Source organism: Natator depressus, chromosome 14 (genome assembly GCF_965152275.1).
Source record: "Natator depressus isolate rNatDep1 chromosome 14, rNatDep2.hap1, whole genome shotgun sequence".
NCBI classification, from domain to species: Eukaryota; Metazoa; Chordata; order Testudines; family Cheloniidae; genus Natator; species Natator depressus.
In genome coordinates this window covers 38012299-38027577 of record NC_134247.1, presented here as the reverse complement: position 1 = coordinate 38027577, position 15279 = coordinate 38012299, and the positions used below count along the sequence as shown (strand labels likewise).

The window sequence follows — 15279 nt, the reverse complement described above, 5'->3', positions numbered from 1 at the left end:
AGCCAAACTAAAATACTACTTCTTTGAAATCTCACAGCTCGCCAAGATTACCTAATTGTCCAGGTGGCTGAGCCCGAAGGCAGCTCTGTGAACACCTCCATACCGAATGCCAGCTCCATTTCAGAGACGTCTTTCTTCGTGCAGAAATAGAACACCTCCACTTCTTCGTGGGAAGATGTCGTTTACTCCTCTGATGGGGGCTCCCAAACAGTCCTCAGTTCCTTCAAGGAGACACTCTCCTTTTCCAGTGGATACTTCAAGATGGAGAACGTGAGCAAAGGGGCTGAAGGAGTTGACAGGATTCAAGATGAAATGTACAGGAAGTGTGCGGCTGTCGTAAACTTTACCGTGATGGGTAAGTTGTGCACTCAGTGACCCCAGAAAAAACTCTGCTCCCCTTGCACTTCTCAGGCCATGTAAAGCCTGTGGAAACATCCTATAAACTCCCAGAATATGGAAGACCCCAGCAGACATTGAGCTGGGAGAGCCATCTCCTCTGCAGCCCCAGCCCAATGGGTGTGTCATGTGGGAATGCATGAGGAGAGGAACTAGCCAGACCACAATGCACTCTGGCTCTTCTCAGTGGAAGGACGGTCCCTGAGGGCCCCCTGCCAGCCAGCACACACTAGAGCAGGCCCCAGGCTGCTATAACCAATGACGGGACTGGCATTAGAGCTAGGGCAGAGAACCAGGAAGGTGTAAATCCTGTTGTGCCAGAGCAGGAGTCTTCTCTACACTAGGCCCACCGATGTTCCGACCACTGACTCTAGTAACAATGAACATTTTTTGCAAACATGGTCAGCTAGTGACCCAGCTGCCCCGGGGAGGCTAGTCCCTGGCCCCACTCCTCCCTTTCTGCTCCCTTGCCCCTGCAAGAGCCCAAAGCACCCCCACCGTGGCCCCCGGCCCCAGTGCCGGGCAGCTGTCAGGGAGAGTTCCCAGGCCCAGCGCTCCGGGCAGCACGGTTGCTGTGTCCCCAGGCCTGGCAGGGCAGAGCGCTGGGAACAGCAGGAGGGGGCCTGGCCTGTGGCGGAGCGTGGGCAGAGCCATGGTAGGCTGTCTGGCAAGTCACAGGCTCCCCCTGCCTACGATACCTGCTGCCCATATTTGCAAAGTTTCTGCAGTGCAGGAAAGGTTTCAAGCACCTCAAGGGCTCGCAGGGAAAGTGGCATGTGTTGTATAGGCCACGGGGTAACTTTTATTTTTATGGTGGCTAGCAAGCCTTTTGTTCATCAGGCTGCTCGTTAACATACCCCTGGCTCTGTCTGACTGCGGGATCAGGAACAAACATTCATGAAGGGTCTGCGCTGAAATCCCTGGGAAATACGTGGTATGCCGTCACCTGTTTTATCTCTGGCCACTGTCACCCTAGTCTCTGAGGCCCAGATCTTCAAAGATCAATGGGAATCGGATACCTAAATACCTTGGAGGATCTGGGCCTAAGGGCCAGATTGTCAAAGGTATTTAGGCACCTAAAGCTGCAAATAGGCACGTAGGGGAATTTTCAAAAGCATGCAGCTGCCTAACTCTCACTGAAGACGGTAGTTAGTCACCTTTGAAAATCCCATTAGTGACCTACCTGCATCTTCAGGAATGCAAATACATTTGAGTATCTGGCCCTAGATAATCAAAGGGCTCCAGGGCAGAGGTTGGAATTGAACCAGGCACTTCTGGCTCCTAGATCAGCACCTCCCCCCTTAGGCCAACCTTCTGCAGTGCAGGCAAGAAGAGGAGAATCAGGCCTGTGGTATACGGAGTCCTCACCAACACTTTCCTCCTTCTTGTCTCGTTCCAGAGCCCAGCTCATTCCCACCTACAGTGTCTGGGACCTCCGGTGCTGAGGAGGAAGCTCGTGATGAGACCAAAGGGGATGGGAAGTAGCTTGTGATGGGAGATTTCCTTCCCCAGTAGCCTCTCTCCTCCCAGCCTGAATTTCACACGCCCGTCCCAGCTCCCACTGACATCAGTGTGAGCTTGAGGGCAGTGTCCAGTTGTTCCAGATCTTCTCAGGCGGCCTGATGGCTTGGGCCACAATTGGCCAAAAATGGACCACGGGGAGCTGGCACAGCAGAGTTGGCTATGGCCAAGGACAAGCCCTTGGCTGATTGAGGAGCCGTGTTTGGGGCCTCCCAACGCGAGTGCAGAGTGTCAATTAAGGGGATGAGTTCAGGGGCAGAAAACTGTGATCCCCAAAACCCAGCATGCTCTGGTGGGGAGCCACCTATGCTAGCCAATGGGAGATGTTGATGAGAGGGGTGTGTCCTAAGCCCTGCCCCTCTCTGTGTTCGATGCTTGTTGTGGCTTGTGATCCCGGGAAACCCCTCTCTTGCAGTCAGGTGATTTAGATGCTGCTTAAGTCATATCTTGCAAGAATAAGTTAGGTACCTGCCTTGCTCCATGCAAAATGGCAGAGGGGCCATCCTAACCCAGCCCTGTGGTCAGAGCACTCAGCTGGGAGAGCCCCGTTCAATTCTCCATCATTAAAAAAAGAAGTCAGTCCATTCTTCTGAATGCTCTCAGACAGGCAACTCCTGTTTGTCCGGGTTCAGTGAGGGAGTTGATTAGGCACAGTCAAATAATTTACTTAACAGTCCAATTAATCTAAGTATTATATTTAACGGGTTTCTGGAATTTGTAACCGCTTTAGCAAGGTCATTGCATGACAGGCTGGTGCACCGTTAAAAGAAACAGGTGCTAGGCGGAAGTAAGCAGCAGCATCTTAAAAACATTTGTCAACTATTCAGCTTTCTTCAAGTTGCAAGGAGAGAGGCTTGTAGACGGCCTGGAGAAGAAATCGCTTTGCATGAGGATTCTGTCAGTGTTTAAACCGAGGGGGTGTTTTCGGCAAAGGGAGGAGGTGGGAAGGAACCTGCTTTACGGCTCAGGCTCTGTCTGCACTTAAAACACTGCAGCTGCTGCAGCCCTTCAGTACAGACACTTCCCACAGCAACGGGACTGCGAGTCCAGCGCTCTAGGCCTCGCTGCCTCCATTAGTACAGAAAAGGATGAGAAAAATGATGAGGGACGTGGAGCAGCTTCTGTATGAGGAGAGATTAATAAGACTGGGACTTTTCACCTTGGAAAAGAGATGACTAATAGGGGATAAGATAGAGGTGTATAAAATCATGACTGATGTGGAGAAAGTAAATCAGGAAGTGTTGTTTACTCTTTCTCATAAGACAAGAAGCAGGGGTCACCCAATGAAATTAATAGGCAGCAGGTTTAAAAGAAACAAAAGGAAGTATTTCTTCACACAATGGAGAGTCAACCTGTGGAACTCCTTGCCAGAGGATGTTGTGAAGGCCAAGACTATAACAGGGTTCAAAAAAGAACTAGATAAGTTCATGGAGGACAGGTCCCTCAACTGTTATTAGCTAGCATGGGCAGGGATGGTTTCCCTAGTCTATATTTTCAAGAAGCTGGGAATGGGTGACAGGGGATGGATCACTTGATTACCAGAGCTCCTGTGATTCTGGGTTGTTTTTTTTTTAAATCTCTCCACAATTTTGGTTGCAACTGAAACTTCTCGTTAAAGCGATCAGGGGGGGGGGCTGGACTCTCTGTTGCCTTGCACTTTGTTTGTGTCACCTTTACACTGATGCAAAGTGAGCAAGAAATACCAAAAGAACTGCAGGCACTAGTGTAAATGACACACACCAGGATCAGGGTAAGGCTGGATTGGGGCCCAGAACTCTTCCCTCACCCACCCATCACGGCACAAGGAGTTTGATCCTGGGCCTCATGCCAACTGCCCATAAGGGGCAGCTTAGAAATTCTTCGGTAGCACAAAGCTGGTGTGTCTCCCTATGTCACCTGCCTCCTCCCAATCTTTAGTCTGGGGACGTGGTGTGGTAGCAAAGAGAGTGTGGTGCATAATGCTGGCTCAGAACTGCTGCCACCACAGCCAGGGTAACTTAGAGCAGCCCCAACGGTGCTCTAAGTTTTATGTCAGGTGCTATTTCAGGCACCAGCCAGCCGAAGCTTGGGGGAACAAAAGGGTGACTTCAAGCCCCCTTTTCCCATCCCTCTCTGCTGAGCCAAGTGAAAACTTGGCACTGCTGAGAATTCAGACCCAGGCATAAGGCAATGGAGAACCCCAATCTTTCTTCTGCTGTGGAGAGTTGGTAAAACTCAAAGCCCAGATGGCACCGTTATTAAGCCCATTATTTTTTTCTCTTTGCTATTTAAAAATAATGAGATGCAAAACCAATATGAGTGCAGCAGTAATGTTGTACAGTTCGGACACACAAGTTAAGTTTCCTGTGACAACACGAACTTGATCAACTTGCATATATGGAGCATATTTTTCCTCTTCCTGTTGTTCTTGTTGTATTTCAAAATTTACCACCCAGGGTTCTTTGTGGCATGTAATGCGGCTTGTATTAAAAACGCGACAAACCCAAACTTACAGGAATGGGCCAGAACCTGACAGCTTAGAGGAGTGGCCGCTACAGGGATCGGGGCTGATTTTAGAGGACACAATTTTCAGAAGCACCAAAGTGACCTAAGTGCACTTGGAAATTTTACCTCTAGTCTTCCCTATGAATTGATTATTTATTTTATTTATTTATTTATTTAAAGGGAGCTGTAGCCGGTTTTCCACAGGGTCAGTCTGAGTTCAAGCCAATGCCGTAGGGCATTTCAGGCTGCTGTCCTGTCTGGTCCAGCCCAGGGGACAATATCTGATGCTTCCAGGAAAAGCAAGAACCTGCTGTAACATACATGGCTAGTTTTACCATGCTGCAAATGCAGGTGGGGAATTAATTACTGACCTCGGTGGCATTCAGACTATGTCCTGAAGCATGGGATTGGGCCAGAGGGACAGCTAGCGCTGGCCACAGTGTCCAGGGTCTCTTGGAGTGGGAAGTTCCTTGGAGAATTCCAGTGGGTGGGAGACTCAGCTGTGAAGGGAGGGGGCGGGCAGGAGCATCTCCTAAACCCAAGATTGGAATAACTGAAGTAATGTTCCTTTTACACAGAGCCTCAGCTCTCTGGAACCTCTGCAAATGCTTTAGCCACGTGTTTAACTCCCTCCGTAGGAGCAGCCTTGGATCGCAGTGGGAGGGCTCAGGTGTGTACATGTTTGCAGGATGGGTGCTCAGGGCAGTCCCTGACGCCAGGGCAAAGGGGATATGACGTGCCACTGTCTGGATTTGGGAGCCTGCCTGCACACCGAACTCACTAGGCGCTGGGTGCATGACTGCAAGGCGCTGGGCCGGGGAAAATCAGCCCTGGGTGGTTATTTTGAGTAGAAAACCAGAGCCACTTCTGGGGTCTTTCAGCTTCTAATGCCCTTTCCCTTCTGCAGCTGGATTTCAGCCTATGATAAAATTCCTCTCAATGCCAAGTCAGTGCCATAAATCACTGGACTGGGTGCAGGAATCAGTAGGCGACGTTCTCTGGCCTGGGTTATGCCAGGGCTCAGACTAAATCATTGTTCCCAAAACTTTTAAAAGCTGAGCCCCCTCCTCAAGGCAAAGAAACCAATCGTGCCCCTCACCCGTCAGCAATGTGTTAGCGACCCCACCCCCCATTTTCATGTATACGTCTTCAAACCCCACCCTTCCCACCATGGCTAGCCCTTCCCCACGCTTCAGACCTTAAGACCTGAGGGACCCCATCGTGGAGCATCTTAAAAATCACAGTTCCCAGACTCTGGAACAGGGGCTGCTTTGCCGGGCTCACCTTTCTCCCTCCGTCAGGTTGGCCGATGGGGATAATGAGCCTGGAGATCTCATTCCCGCTGCTCTGAGTGGTGCCCATGTGCACACGACCCAGCTCAGCTCTTCCTGTATCCCAGGAACGTCTTCATCTTCTGGGATCCTCATGGCAGCAGTGGGATGATTTAACTGAGTCCCTTAGTCATGGGGCCTTTCTCTCTCTTTTGTTTCAGAGCCAGCATCCTGGAATCGTCTCCTGGTGCGTGGAGTGGTGGCAGTGGTGGGGGTGCTAGTCTCACTATACCTATGTGGGTTTTGGAAAGGTAGAGGAAAAGTGTTTGCCTACTCGCAACTCGTCTTCAGGAAGCTGCTGACTCATCCCTCCCCGCAGCCTGGAAGTCGGCAGGATTCCCAGGAATCTGAGCTCCCCGCAGTGTGTGACAGGGACGGGGACCAGGCCCAGGGAACCAGAAACAGGAATCGAGACCCAGCCCTGGAGAATGGGGAAGGAGACCTGTTTGCGAATTCGTACCTGGTCTGCTGAATTGTTCACGTCCAGATCCTCCCCACAGTTCTTAAAAAGTCGAAGCATTTCGTTTAGACGCTTTCCAAACAAACCATTTTGATTTTTCAGTTTGAAATAATTTTTTGTTTAAAAATGTCCTTCAATTTTATTTTAAAAATTCAAAAAGTTACAACCCTTGAAATGTTCCTGGGTCTTTTTGGGTTTTTTTTAAAGCTTTTTGGTTCATCAAAAATTTGGAAAAATGTTAGTTTTGTTCAACCTGAAACCAGTTTTTTTCCATCTCTTTTTTGGAATTGCCAGCGACCAAAAAATTCTGTTGTTTGCCCAGCTCGAGGGGCGGGTGAGGATTTTGGCGGTTATATTGTGGGTCTCTAAATCTCCTTGTTGCTCAACGTTTTCTTACTGCAACAAATTAATTTGGGATGAGGGCAGGATGGGCAAAAGCTTCCTAAAAGTGGGGGGGGCTGCTGGCACCCAAACTGTTGCCCAGCCCCTGTGCCACCCCTTCTCCTCGAGGTCCTGCCCCCTCAAACCGCCCCTTTCCCTGAGGCCTCCCCTCACACCACCTTTCTCCCTGAGCTCCCACTTCACGCCACCCCTTGCCCCAAAACACTGCCCCGCCCCCACTCCCTTCTCTCCCCCATCATCCAGTCGCTCACACTTATGGCCAGTAAAAAGTGGTGGGCCCTGGTCTCCCCTCTTCCGGCACCCCGGATGAGAGTGGGAGAGGATGAAGAACTCCTTTCAAATATAACTTCCCCCCCACCTCAAAAAAGCACAATTTGCCAGCAACAGCAAAACATGCACCTAACCAACCCGGCCCAGTCACGCTGTGTTGTGTGTGACATTCCCGTCCTGGGGCGGTTTATGTCTTGGAGAATGTGAACCCTGCAGGCCTGGGTGTTTCTCTGCGTCATGTGACCTCAGTGCTCCTCATGAGAGCCGTTGTTTGTAAATGTTTCAGGAGCAGACATATTTATCATTCATGGACAGACAGACATTTATTCACAATTAGAACTGGTCAAAAACAGCGGGGGTGGGGAGGGTCATGAAAATTGAAGAAAAAACCACTCCCCCCCCCCATATTCTTCAAATTTATTTGGAAATGTTTTTAATTATCAAATTTTTGTTTCGTTTTGGTGGCAAAAACTCCACGTTCTCTCTGAAGTGGGCAGAGAAATCCAAAATGTTTTTTTTAAAGAGGGAACTTTTTTCAAATGATCAATGTAATCCAAAGTGGCATTTTTAGTTCAAAGGTTGCATTGTCAGTGTAAAACCCTTTTGAACCAGCTCTGTTACTGTAGAACAAGATGAGTTTATTTTTCGTGATGCATTGTTTGGGCCAGGTTCCAAGTGGCATTTCAGTTTTTGCACAGCTCTTCTCTTCTTGCGTCTGCACCTCTCATAAGCTGTGGCCTTAATCTTGGCCCTGGAAACACTTACGTGCATGTTTCACTTTAATTACTGCTGTGAATAATTCCATTTCAATGGGACAACTCTGAGGTCGGGTTTATGCTACGGCCCTATATTGGTGTAACTATGCCATTTATTTAATTTTCTTTCTTTTATAGGTGAAAGTTCTTGAGAGGTTAAAGCAAGTAAAATACATGAACAGGTTCGGACAGTCCGAGTTTGTCAGTGCAAAGTGACAGCAGAGATGTGGTATCTGCTAGTTTTCCATAAGTCTCTCAGGGTTACCCAGGATAACTTTGGGGATCTCTGTCTCGCATCGGAAATGTTCCCTGAAAGTGTCCAAACAGTTCAGAGCTACAGAACCATTCCCTGGATCCATTCTTATAGCTGTCTTCCCCAGAAAGCAGTCTGGCAAGTGTTCCTGTCAGCTCATTGCTAAGTTATCTGCCAAAACACTAGAGTTTTCAGGTGCCTAAGTAGCCCCTGGAATCAGGGTGAAATTATCCTCCCCGCCACCACCAAAATTGGAAATGGTGCCCCGGAATGCACGGGACCCTACCGTGCTTCCCCCATGGGAGCTGCATTAACAGGCAACTCTGCAAGTTATCTGCATGCCTCTGCAAGTGACCCCCATGCCTCTCCATTTCCTTGGCCACATGTATCCTGTCCCCATGCTGGCGGCTAATCCAGAAAAAGAGGGAAAGAGCTCACCACTGCGACCACCTGAGGGCGGTGTTGGGTTGAGATCAGCTGGTCAAAGCAGGCAATAGGGACAGAATCTGAGACTTGAAGCTCCTCGAGTGACCTCTGCCCTTTCTAGACCTGCCCTTCAATCAGACACAGCGATTGTAAAGTTGAATGTGATAGTAACTAGACCCATTTTAAACCCTCCACCACACAAGAAAAAGCCCGGAGGATTCATCATGAACTATTTATTTCTCCTCCCCTGGATTCCTGCAGCCACCAGCCACCTTGGAGCTTTCCCTCATCTCTCCCAGGCTGGGCTCACTTGATTGCAGGAGCTCAGCGGAGGGTCCAGCTTTGCTCTTTCACTTCCATTCTTCACGTCTTTGGACGGCTGCATTTGCAACTGAGCAGCCTGATGGAAACACTGAGTCCTCTGTCTCGGCAGGCAGGCCCAGCCGCCAAAGCCAAAGACTCCCTGAGAACAGGGGGAGGTTCGCCTGAACTCTCAGGAGTGGAGGCTGGGCCCATAGGGTAGGGTTACCATATTTGAACTTTCAAAAAAGAGGACACTCCGAGGGTGGGGGCGGGAGTGGTAGCCCTGCCACCTATCTACTCCCTCCCACTTCCTGCCCCCTGACTGCCCCCCACAGAACCGCCAACCCATCCAACCCCCGCTACTCCTTGTCCCCTGATCGCCCCCTCCCAGGACCGTGCCCTCTATCTAAGCCTTCCTTCTCCCTGTCTCCAACTGCCCCCTCCTTAGACCCCTCCACCCTAACTGCCCCCCTAGAACTCCACCCCCTACCTGTCCCCTGACTGCCCTGCCCCCTATCCGCACCCCCGCCCCCTGACAGACCCCCGGCTCTCCCACACCCATCCAACCACTCCCTGTCCCCTGACTGCCCCCGCAAAACCTCCAACCTATCTAATCTCCCCTGCTCCCTGCCCCTGACTCCCACCCCAAACCTCCGCCCCATCCAACCCCACCCCCCGCTCTCTGTCCCTTGACTCCCCCGACCCCTCTTCATATGCCCACCCCCTGACGGGCTCCCCCCAGAACCCCTCACCCATCCAACCCCTCCTGCTCCCTGTCTCCTGACTGTCCCTTGGGACCCCATGCCCCTTCTCCAGCCCCCCTTGCCCACGTACCCTGCTGCTCAGAGCAGTGTGTCTGGGGTGCGGAGCCAGACACAGTGCTGTGCTCCCCCGCAGAGTGCGCAGCTCCCCCTCCGCCCCCAGAGTGCTGCATTGGGAGGGAAATCCTGGACCTTTTGAGAGTTTGACAAATTCCTCCCAGAGGGCAATTTAAAACCCAAAAAGCCGGACATGTCCGGGAAACTCCGGACACATGGTAACCCGACCACAGGGACTCCAGGATCTGCAGCTGCTGCCACCTGTATGGTGAATCCTCTGACTCATCACCAACCAGCTCTTCCCCATTCTGCAACCTGGCCCCACGGTCTGACCGTGCAGGAGAACAGAAACCCTTTGGGACAGCAGGAGAGTCTCCTCAATGACGCACTCTTTGCTTGGCTTCCCGCGGTCACCGTGAAACACGACTACCCTGCCCCATGCGTCTCTCAAGGAGCTGCCGGTGCAGTCACTGGGCACCCACTCGTAATGGCCTCGGGCAGCGGCATTGCAGAGGGAGCTGAGCAGACCGTCCCTTCTGTGACTTCCTGAATTGCTGCCAGGACGGATTCTCCTCTGCGCTAGGGAGAGTCCCCGAGGACAAGCAGCTGTGGTGGGGGATGGGGCAAGACAAGCACTCCCCCTGAGCCCTTGACTAGCAGGCAAGCAGGACTCTGGGAGCCAAGGCATCGGTGTGTCTTGCTGGGACAGCAGAGCTGGAAAGCAGAAAAGGGCATTGGAGGAATTGTAGAAAAGTCAGTGTCATGGCTGGGTCATGGGCAGCCAGCCCTAGTGGTCAGAGGCAGAGTCCACACTCACAAGACAGGAGTCGAGAGTCAGCTGGGTCAGGACACTGGAAGAGCAGAAGCAAAAGACCAAATTGTGTTCAGAATCTCAAGTCAGGTGAGTCACCCTGAGTCCGGATGCCAGGAAATCAAGCCTGGGGAGTGGGAGCAGGAACAGCCAACACACGGTCCAGAGCCGGGGAGGAGCTCGGCTGTTCAGACAGCTTCTTCTTCCTGCTGCTGGTTTAAGGAGGTCCCGGGGGCCGATTAGCTGCTCTGGGACTCTGCCAATAGGAGCCTCAAACTGGGTCTGGACTTCGTCAGTCCTAGGTAAGCAGTTTTTCGTAGGCTTCCAGGTGGCGTGCTGGAGGGTGGCTGCTCCCAGGAACCCTGCAGACCCGGGTTAATGACCCATGGGTCAGGACAGTGAGTGATCTCTCCCCGCTCATACCTCCTGCACGAAACAGTCTCCAGGGTCACGGATGCATCCTCTGAGAAGAAAAAAACATAGTCATGAGGACAAATAGGCTATGGAACAGGAGCCCCCTCTTTGTTGCAACAGCCCCAAGTGCCCAGAAGAGTGGACGGTTCTTACCTCCAGGAGATGCCTGGGATCTTCCATCTAAGCCTCAATGGGACCCCTGTTGCTTGGTCTGACAGGAGGAGATCATCTATCCCCACTGCTCCCTGCGCTGGGCTGGCTGCAGCACACATCTGTGTAAGAGGCTGGGCCAGAGAGATGTTACAATCAGAGTCCAGGCACCCCAGAAGGAGAACAGAGGGTCTGAAACCAGAAGACGAAGCAATCAAATCAGCGGATTCGACAGAGAAGTTTTCCACCCTACAGGGACATCAAAGAAGGTCTGTTAGGAAAGCTGAGGTGTTAGTCTGGAAACTGCTAAGGCAAAGATTGTGACTTGTTAAGATTCAGTTTTAGTCACTACAAAGTGTGTTGTGTTTTGTTTGTCTGTTTGAAATGTGTCTCTTTCTCTTGCTTAGTATCACTTAAATCTCTTCTTTCTTACTATGCTTCCCAAACCACCTCAGTGTTGTGTGTTCGAGTGAAGTGTGAGTCTCCAGCCTACCCAACAGGCTGAGCTGTGCCCTGTCTCTCTGAAGGTAGCGAATAATTTCTGAGCGGTGCTGGGCTCAGAGTCCAAGGGCAGTTCACCAGACATCTCGTGGGAAGCCCAAAGAGACCAAAGGAGCAGGAGAGATTCAGGCCCCACTGACCCATGGGAACTTCCCACAGAAGAGCCTACACAGAGCTCTAGACACAGCCACTTTGGGTGTGTACCAGAGTTCACTCACCGCTAGATGCTGACGAGGCCTCGTGTCACCGCTTTCTAGCTGGGCTAGCAACCCCGCTGATACTCACTCTTGCAGTTTGTTGGCTTGGAACTCAGCCCTCCAACCAGGTGACTGTCCTTTACTCCACTCCTTCCTGGGTCGTGCTCCTTGCAAACAAAGTCCCAAAATGTCTTGAACAGAAAAAAGGCCTTCCACCCTCGTGGGGAGTTCTTCCTCAGCCTGATTTCGGTTCGGCCTGCCCTTCTTGGGTTTCTAGGGTCTTCTATGTCCCCTTCCTTAGGGATGGTGAGAGAACCCAGTCCTACCCTGGACTCCAGGGTTTGGCACAAGGCCGTCTACTGAACAGCTCACTCTGCTTCTGGACTTTTGCTGCTGTTTTCCCTTGTTTCCTCTCAGGTGGGGCTCACTTGGTCATCAATTTGGCCTAGCCCCACGCTAGGCAGCCATAGGCCAAGCCACCCTGTTAGATACCCTCCTCCTTCAAATCCGGTCCAGCCCGGCTGACAGGTTTGCTGAGGGGATGGTGAAACCCCATTGCTGATCAGAAGGAGGTCAGAGTCTGTTCTCTAGGAGCTGAAGGTCCGTTTGTCCTGCTGCGGGAAGTGGAGCTGGAGAGCGGAGATGTTAGGTGAAAGAGACTGCATGATGGAGCTGGAGACTGAGGGACGGGAGCCTCCTCCCAGAAACGCTCCCAGGAGAACAGGTTTGAGGAGTTCTCTGGGGAGCCTCTTGCTTGGAAAAAAACAAGGGTGGCACATTGATGGAGATGTCTCTGTCCCAGGGATGGGGGAAGCTCCCAGCCAGGCTATGCAGCAGGGATCCCATTTCTCCCCCAAGAAACCCATTTTGCCCAAAGAAGTCAATGGCTCTTACCTCCAAGAGGGAGCGGGGTCTTCCCTCTCAGCCTCTTTGAGAACTACCACTGCTTGGCTTCCTAGGACAAGGGACCTGTCCCCACTGCTCCCTGAGGTGGTTCAGCTTCTGACTGCACCCATCTGGGAGGCTGTCACACATGCCAGGGCCTAGAAGACATGCGGGGAGGAGGCTCCTCTTCATGTCAGACTCTGAGAGCCCAGAGAAGGGCCAAAGGAAGAATAAAGGGCAGAAGATGAAGCTAGCCCGGAGCCTCTGTCCCATCCTCACCTCCTCAAATGTGGAGCTTCCTGAGCTTCAGTTGGGCAGACAGTCTGTAGCCCTGTCCCAAAGGTCCTTCTGCGCCATATGGGGCAGGAAGATCTCTGCCTGGGAGCACGGGAAATGGGATGGGGGTGAGATCAAGGAAAGAGGGGAGGGATATGGGTGTGAGGGAAAGAGCTCCTGCCCCAGATGAAGGAATTCGGGGGGCCACGGGAAGGACACAGCTCCACAGAGAGGGGAGAGAGTTCCTGTGAGTGCCAGGGGCCTCCATTTCTGCTTCCACTAGCCCCCCCCCCCCCCCCATTTATAGTGAGACAGAGCAGTACCTGCAGCAGGGAGTGGGACTTGCTGAACAGGGAGGGGAACCTTGAAGAGCATCAGATGAGCCACAGCCCTTGCAGCGCCTCGGGCATCTGGTGCAAGTGCCGGATCATGTGAAGCTGGCACATGACCTTGACTGTGAAATCCTCGTGCTGCAGGGGAATGAGAACATGTCAGAGACTGAGACACTCCCCAGGAATCAGGGAGGATGAAGGGCACCTGGAACCAGCACCATCATTTCCACCCAGCAGCTGCTCATGTCTGAGTGGTAGATTCACCCTCCTGACCCCCAGGATGGAACCTTGCTGTCCTCTCTAGTGACCTTCAGTGCCAACCCCCCTCCTTGTAGGGTGAGCTCCTGCCACCTCCCCATCAGTGCCCCTGACAGCTGTTCCACCTCCAACCCACCTGGGGACACCGCTTAAGTTCGTAGAACCCTCTCTTCCACCCCTACCTCCATCCCCACCCAGATAAGGCAGGGAGGGGGCTCTAGAAGGGTGGCGGGGGGAGGGAGGGATTCTGGCAGCAGTGAAGTGGGATGGGGAGAGCTTGAGACCTTTCCCCAAGACACCCCAGTGACAAAAGCTGAAACCACAGGATGGCAGCCCTGGGGAACGGGACAGGTCAGCAGCCCCTGCTGACTGAATCCTCCCAATCTCTCGAGAGCGGGTCCAGCCCTACCAGCAGCAAGACCAGCTTCCCACGCCCATGTGCCTCAGTCAGTCACCATCACCAGTCAGTTCTTGGCCTCCCAGGCTGCCAGGGATGGGAGCAATTCTCAATGGTGGCTCGGGTGACATGGACATTAGGCCATGGGGAAATGGGTGCAGCTCTGTGGGGCAGGAAAGGCTCCCAGAGGGCACTTAGGGGACTCTCCTATCCTTCCCAGGAGTGATAACAGAGCACCACATCCTAAGAACAGAAGTCCATGAAGGCCAGAAGTCCCCACTAGGCTCCTTGCCACCAGGCCAGCGAATGGCGAGAGGATGGGAATGAGGCCCTGGGCCCCACCCCAAGCTTCTGAGTCAATTGCAGCTGCTTACCGTGTCCCCCATCAGTTGCTGGGCTTCCCCCAGGAGGGAGTAGACGAGCACCAGCCCAGCCTGGCTGACACGCAGCAGGGGGTCGTGGATGGCCAGCAATGCTGTCTGTACGAAGGATCTTCTCTGCCCGATGGAGAAGAATTTTTCAAAGACCTAAAACCAAGAGGACATGAGGCTCGAGCAGATTGCCCAGAGCCAGCCTCCAAGTCCTGGCTGTACAATGGTGTCTAGTGCCCCAAAGAATGGGGAAGAGAGCTGCTGTGGCCAAGGCACTTCATTCCCCAGGAGGCTTTCAGGGTCCCAGGGCTCAGGGAAGCCCCTTTATTAAAAAGGCGCAGATGCTGAGGGACCAAAGCCTCCAGTGGCTCTTTCGGGAATGCAATTTATGGCAGGGGCCAGGATGGGCTGGAAATGGATCTCTAATGTGTGTGAGCAGGCCCACTCTGCTGTGCAGGGCACAGAGACAACAGGGGACCCTGTCTTGCTTCCAGCAGAGAGATCTCCTGCACCTCAGCGGCTAGAGGAGTGTGCGTGTGTTGTTACGGGGGGAGGGGGCTGGAGCTGACAGACCAAAGGTCTCTTCCCCCAGCTAAGTGATTTCTCTAGTTGCTGGCTATGGCCTCTGCAGTTCCTTGGTTTCTTCAAGGGGAATCCAACCTGCAGCCTGACAAGAACAAGGAGACTCCTGGCCCAGTCCCAGTGTGGGACCTTTAGCACCAGCGTGTCCCACTGGTTGCTGGATGAGGAACTCTGAGCTGGAAATAAGGAGCAGGCTCTTTTCCTGTCTCCAGGAGGCATCCACTGCAGGGAGCCCCGCCAGCCCCACTCCCTGAGCTGTGTCATGCCCTGGCACAGTGTCCTTACCTCCCCCACTCTGGCTGTGTTCTTGTAGCCCAAGAGCCTGCTGTCCTGGTGCCAGTCATAGCACCAGAGATCTTCTGCCTCATGTATGGTCAGGCCTGGAAGAGACAGAGAGAGAGAGAGAGAGAGAGAGAGAGAGAGAGAGAGAGAGAGAGACTTTTCTCCTCATTCTGGTTGCAGTTTCTGTGTCCTTCCAATCCCATTGGTGGCTGCACAGTGGAGTGGAGAAGAACAGAGGCAGAGAGAGACTTGTCCTCCGGCTGGGGTCAGTCTGAGAGAAATGATCTAGGGTCCCATTATCAACCTGTGGTCACTCTCAGTCCCTATTGGGTTCCGTGTCCCAGCTGGGTTCCTTACCCCTCTGTTGGAGCAGCAGTTGGTAGAGCCGGTAAGTCCCCTCCCTG

The 15279-nt window shown here is 52.7% G+C and overlaps 1 protein-coding gene across 1 annotated transcript in view; it reads right to left on the bottom strand.

Annotated features, from left to right (window-relative positions):
- LOC141998905 (maestro heat-like repeat-containing protein family member 1) overlaps window positions 1-15279 on the bottom strand; it is a 35971-nt gene that overhangs the window by 16853 nt on the left and 3839 nt on the right. The gene's annotated exons all lie outside the window — the stretch shown is intronic.